Source organism: Prionailurus bengalensis, chromosome C1 (genome assembly GCF_016509475.1).
Source record: "Prionailurus bengalensis isolate Pbe53 chromosome C1, Fcat_Pben_1.1_paternal_pri, whole genome shotgun sequence".
NCBI lineage: Eukaryota > Metazoa > Chordata > Mammalia > Carnivora > Felidae > Prionailurus > Prionailurus bengalensis.
Genome location: NC_057345.1, coordinates 95,233,546 through 95,240,505, shown reverse-complemented (window position 1 = coordinate 95,240,505; position 6,960 = coordinate 95,233,546).

The following is a 6,960-nucleotide window of genomic DNA, read 5'->3' as shown; positions in this document are numbered from 1 at the left end:
ATGGGAAACAGAAAGAAAATTCTAGAATTGAATATGATATGACTACATAGGAAATGATTTGATAAACTTGGAAGACAGGACAATTGAAAATAAAAAACTGAAAATCAAAGAGAAAAGGGAGTGAAAATAAAAAGGACAGAGTATTTGAGTTTTTTTTTTTTAATTTTTTTTTTTTAACATTTATTTATTTTTGGGACAGAGAGAGACAGAGCATGAATGGGGGAGGGGCAGAGAGAGAGGGAGACACAGAATCAGAAACAGGCTCCAGGCTCTGAGCCATCAGCCCAGAGCCCGACGCGGGGCTCGAACTCCCGGACCGCGAGATCGTGACCTGGCCGAAGCCGGACGCTCAAACCGACTGCGCCACCCAGGCGCCCCAGAGTATTTCAGTTTTGAAGGCAAAATCAAATGGCCTTGCATCTTGTAATTGAGTTTCACAAGGTGAAGAAAAAGAGAATGGCACGGAAGAAATGTTTGAAGAGATATTGACAGAGAACATATCCACAATTGATGGAAATTAACACAGAAAATCAACAAAAAAGTGAGACTTTGGAAATGACTAAAATTGATAAACACCTAGCAGGATTAATATGCTGAGCTGAATGGTATTCTCTGAAAAGCCATGTCCATCCAGAACTTTAGAATGTGACCTTATTTGGAAGTAGGGTTATTGTAGATATACTTAGTTATGACATCATACTATATCATATTAAATCCAATGATTTAGTGTCCTTATAAGAAGACCGTAAAGAGACACAGAAACAGAAGGCCAAGTGAAGATAAGGCAGGGATTGGACTAATGCATCCTCAAGCCAAAGATTGCTAGCCACCAGAAATTAGTAAGAGGTGAGGAGCAATCCTCTCCTACAGCCTTTAAAAGGCTCCTCGATTTTCAAAGGAAAATGTGACAGAGTACATTTCTATTATTTTCAAGCCACTCAGTTTATGGTTATTTGTTATAATAGCTTAGGAAACAAAAAAACTGATCAAGTAAAAGAGAAAACAGATTAGTAATATCAAGAATGAAAAGTGAGACATCAATACAGAACATGTTGACATTAAAGATAATAAGAGCATGTAATGGACAACTTTATACCAATAAATTCAACAACCAAGATGAAATGGACATATGCCTTTTACTTTTTTGTTGATTTTTATTTTTTATTTAAATTCAAGTTAGTTAACATACAGTGTAGTCTTGGCTTCGGGAATAGAATCCAGTGACTTACATATGACACCCAGTGCTCATCCCAAAAAGTGACTTCTTAATGTTCATCACCCATTTAACCCATCCCTCCACTCACCCCCTCCAGCAACTATGTTTATTCTCTGTATTTAAGAGTCTCTTGTGATTTGCCTTCCTCTCTGTTTTTATATTATTTTTCTTTCCTTTTACCTGTTCATCTGTAGAGTTTCTCAAATTCCACATATGAGTGAAGTCATATGATATCTGTGTTTCTCTGACCAACTTATTTAGCATAATACCCTCTAGTTCCATCCACATTGTTGCAAATGGCAAGATTTCATTCTTTTCCATTGTCAAGTAGTATTACATTGTATCTGTATATATACCACATCTCCTTATCCATTCATCAACCGATGGACATTTGGGCTGTTTCCATAATTTGGCTGTTGTTGATAGCATTGCTGTAAACATTGGGGTGCGTATGCCCCTTTGAATCGGCATTTTGTTTTTTTATCCTTTGGATAAATTCCTAGTAGTGCCATTGCTAGGTCAGAGAGTAGTTCTATTTTTAATTGTTTAAGGAAACTCCATAGTGTTTTCCAAAGTGGCTGTACCAGTTTGCATTCCCACCAGCAGTGCAAAAGGATTCCCCTTTCTCTGCATCCTCACCAACATCTGTTGTTTCCTGAGTTGATAATTTGAGCCATTCTGAAAGGTGTGACGTGGTATCTCATTGTGGTTTTGATTTGTATTTCCCTGATGATGAAGGGTCTTTTCATGTGTCTGTTTGCCATCTGAATGTCTTTGGAAAAGTGTCTATTCATGTCTTCTGCCAATTTCTTCCCTGGATTATTTGTTATTGGGGTGTTAAGTTTGGTAAGTTCTTTATAGATTTTGGATGTTAACCACTTTATCCAAAATATCATTTGTGAATATTTTCTCTCATTTTGTCGGTTGCCTTTTAGTTTTGTTGATTGTTTCCTTTGCTATGCAGAAGGTTTTTATCATGATGAGGTCCCAATAGTTTGTTGTTGCTTGTATTTCCCTTGCCTCTGGAGACGTGTCAAGTAAGAAGTTGCTACGGCCTAAGTCAAAGAGATTGTTGCCTGTTTTCTCCTCAAGGATTTTGGTGGTTTCCTGTCTCACATTTAGGTCTTTCATCCATTTTGAGTTTATTTTTATGTATGGTGTAAGAAAGTGGTTCAGGTTCATTTTTCTGCATGTCGCTGTCCAGTTTTCCCAGCACCACTTGCTGAAGACACTGTCTTTATTCCATTGCATAGTCTTTCCTGCTTTGTCAAAGATTAGTTGGCCATATACTTGTGGGTCCATTTCCGGGTTCTCTATTCTGTTCCATTGATCTGAGTATCTGTTTTTGTGCCAGTATCATACTGTCCTGAGGATTCCAGCTTTGTAATACAGCTTGAAGTCTGGGATTGTGATACCTCCGGCTTTGGTTTTGTTTTTCAGGATTGCTTTTGGCTATTCTTTTCTGGTTCCATACAGATTTTAGGATTGTTTGTTCTAGTTCTGTGAAGAATGATGGTGCTAGTTTGATAGGGATTGCATTGAATATGTAGATTGCTTTGAGTAGTATTGACATTTTAACAATATTTGTTCTTCCTATCCAGGAGCATAGAATATTTTTCCTTTTTTGTGTGTCTTCAGTTTTTTTCATAAAATTTCTGTAGTTTTCAGTGTATAGATTTTTCACCTCTTTGGTTAGATTTATTCCTAGGTATTTTATGGTTTTTGGTGCAATTGTAAATGGGATCGATTCCTTGATTTCTCTTTCTATTGTGTCATTATTGATGTATAGGAATGCAACCGATTTCTGTGCATTGATTTTATATCCTACAACTTTGCTGAATTCATGGATCAGTTATAGCAGTTTTTTGGTAGAATCTTTTGGGTTTTCCATATAGTGTATCATGTCATCTGTGAAGAGTGAAAGTTTGAACTCCTCCTGGTTGAGTTGATGTATTTTATTTCTTTGTGTTGTCTGATTGCTGAGGATAAGACTTCCAATACTATGTTGAATACCAGTTGTGAGAGTGGACATCCCTATCTTGTTCCTGACCTTAGGTAGAAAGCTCTCAGTTTTTCCCCATTGAACATGATTTTAGTGTTGGGTCTTTCATATATGGCTTTTATGATCTTGAGGTATGATCCTTCTATCCCTACTTTCTTAAGGGCTTTTTATCAAGAAAGGATGCTGTATTTTGTCAAATGCTTTCTCTGCATGTAATGGGAGGATCATGTGGTTCTTGTCCTTTCTTTTATTGATGTGATGTATCACATTTATTGTTTTCTGGATATTGAACCATCCCTGCATCCCAGGTATAAATCCCACTTGGTCATGGTGAATAATTTTTTTAAAGTATTGTTGGATTTGGTTGGCTAATATATTGTTGAGGATTCTTGCATCCATGTTCATCAGGGAAATTGGTCTATAGTTCTCCTTTTTCATGGGGTCTTTGTCTGGTTTTGGAATCAAGGTAATACTGGCTTCATAGAGTTTGGAAGTTTTCCTTCCATTTCTATTTTTTGGAACAACTTCAAGAGAATAGGTATTAACTCTTCCTTAAATGTTTGCTAGAATTCCCCTGGAAAGCCATCTGGCCTTGGACTCTTGTTTTTTGGGAGATTTTTGGTTACTAATTTGATTTCTTTATTTGTTATGGGTCTGTTCATTATTTCTATTTCTTCCTGTTTCAGGTTTGGTAGTTTCTATGTTTCTAGGAATTTGTCCATTTCTTCCAGATTGCCCATTTTATTGGTGTGTAATGCTCATATATTCTCTTACTATTATTTGTATCTGCTGTGTTGGTTGTGCTCTCACCTCTTTAATTCTTGATTTTATTTATTTCAGTCATTTCCTTTTTCTTTTTGATCAAACTGGCAAGGGTTTATCGATTTTGTTAATTCTTTCAGGGAAGCAGCTTCTGGTTTCATTGATCTGTTCTACTGTTTTTGTTTGTTTGGTTGGTTGGTTTTGATAGCATTGATTTCTGCTCTAATCTTTATTATTTCCTGTCTTTTGCTGGTTTTTGGTTTATTTGCTGTTCTTTTCCAGCTCCTTAAGGTGTAAGGTTAGGTTGTGTATCTGAGACCTTTCTTCCTTCTTTAGGAAGACCTGGATTGCTATATACTTCCCTCTCTGCTGAGTCCCAGAGGTTTGGGGCTGTGGTTTTATCATTTTCATTGGCTTCCAAGTGCTTTCAAATTTCCTCTTTAACTTCTTGGTTATCCCATTCATTCTTTAGTAGGATGGTCTTTAGTCTCCAAGTATTTGTTATCTTTCCACATTTTTTCTTGTGGTTGATTTCGAGTTTCATAGCGTTGTGGTCTGAAAATATGCACGGTATGATCTCAGTCTTTTTGTACTTGTTTAGGGCTGATTTGTGTCCCAGGATGTGATCTATTCTGGAGAATGTTCCATGTGCACTGGAGAAGAAGGTGTATTCCTTCTGCTTTAGGATGCAACTGCTTTAGGATGCAATTTTCTGAATATATCTGTTAAGTCCATCTGGTCCAGTGTGTCATTCAAAGCTATGGTTTCCTTGTTGATTTTCTGTTTAGGTGGCCTGTCCATTGTTCTAGGTGGGGTGTTGAAGTCCCTACGATTGTGGTATTATTATCAATGAGTTTCTTTATGTTTGTGATTAATTGATTTATATATTTGGGTGCTGCCACATTTGGAGCGTAAGTGTTTACAATTGTTAGGTCTTCTTGGTGGATAGACCCCTTAAGTATGATATAATGCCCTTCTTCATTTCTTGTTACAGTCCTTATTTTAAAGTCTAGATTGTCTGATATAAGTATGGCTACTCCAGCTTTCTTTTGTTGACCATTAGCATGATAGATGGTTCTCCATCCCCTTACTTTCAATCTGAAGGTGTCTTTAGGTCTAAAGTGGGTCTCTTGTAAACAGCATATAGATGGATCTTGTTTTCTTATCCATTCTGTTACCTTATGTCTATTTATTGGAGCATTTAGTCCATTGACATTTAGAGTGAATACTGAAAGATATGAACTTTTTTCCATTGTGTTGCTTGTAGAGTTGGAGTTTCTGGTAGTGTTCCCTAGTCCTTTCTAGTCTTTGTGCTTTTGGTCTTTTTTGTTTTGTTTTGTCTTTTCTCCCTTCAGAGAGTCCCCCTTAAAATTTCTTGCAGGGCTGGTTTAGTGGTCACGAACTCCTTTAAGTTTTGTCTGTCTGGGAAACTTTTTCTCTCTCCTTCTATTTTGAATGACAGCCTTGCTGGAGAAAGAATTCTTCACTGCATATTTTTTTCTGATTCAGCACACTGAATATATCCTGCCACTCCTTTCTGGCCTGCCAAGTTTCTGTGGATAGGTTTCTGCAAACCTGATCTGTATTCCCTTGTAGGTTAAGGACTTTTTTTCCCTTGCTACTTTCATGATTCTCTCCTTGCCTGACTATTTTGTGAATTTGAGTATGATATGCCTTGTTGATGGTCAGTTTTGATGAATCTAATGGGAGTCCTCTGTGTTTTCTGGATTTTGAGGTCTGTGTCTTTCCCCAGGTTAGAAAAGTTTTCTGCTACGATGTACTCACATAACCCTTCTACCCCTTTTTCTCTCTCTTCATCTTTTTGGGACCCATATGATTTTGATGTTACTTTTTAATGAGTCGCTGATTTTTCTAATTCTTAAATCATGCTCTTTTGCCTTAGTCTCCCTCTTTTTTTCTGCTTCATTATTCTCCACAAGCTTGTCCTCCATATTGTTGATTTACTGCTCTGCCTCATCCATCTTTGCTGCCGTGGCCTCCATTCATGATTGCAGCTCATTTATAGCATTTTTTTATTTCTTCCCTGACTAGCTTTTTCTTCTTTTATATCCTCAGAAAGAGATTCTAATCTATTTTTGACCCCAGCTATTATTCTTATTATCATGAGTCTAAATTCTGGTTCAGACATCTTGCTTGTATCTGTGTTGATAAGTCCTTGGCTGTTGTTTCTTCCTGCTCTTTCTTTTGGCATGAATTCCTTCATTTCATCATTTTGAAGGAAGAAAGGGAATTAATAAGGGAAAAAATTTAAAATTAAAAAATTAAAAACAACACAGACACAGAAACAAAAATCAAATAAATGATGCTAGGTCATATGTCTTTTGGTCTGGTTGTTGAAAAGAGCTTGATGGATTAGGGAAGAAAGGAAAAAAAATAGAGACAAAGGAAAAAAATGGAAAATGTTTGCAAATTTAAAAAATAAATACAAAGAAATAGAACAAAATGAAATTATGGAGGTAAAATAGAATTTGAAATATTTTCAAAAAAGTGGAAATATAGTAGAATAAAATTAAAGAAAAATATTTTTAATAAAAATAAAATTTTCTTTTTCTGTATTCAAGCAAAAGAAAAGAAAAAGAAAACAAATTGAATAGCTGGACCAGTGAAAAGTGAAATTACATGTTTCCTCTAGAAGTCAAACTATGAAGCACTTTATAAAATTCCTTAAACTAAGCAGGCAGAGGGGTGTTCCTGAAGAGCCAGGTTGTCCCTGTTGGGCGGGGCTTAGTGTAACCGCTCCATTCTCCACTAGATGGTGCTGCTTAGCTTACTGGGTTGAATTGTTGTAGTGCTTGTAGGTGTGTATGCACATGCATGGGAGGGATGAAAATGGCATCACCCAGCTACCCAGTCTCTAGTATCCAAACTCTGTTTCCCCAATCAGCAATAGCACACCTGTCCTTTGTCTTTGGCTTCCATCCACTCTCTGCTTTTACACTATGACCAAGCTGTCAGGTTG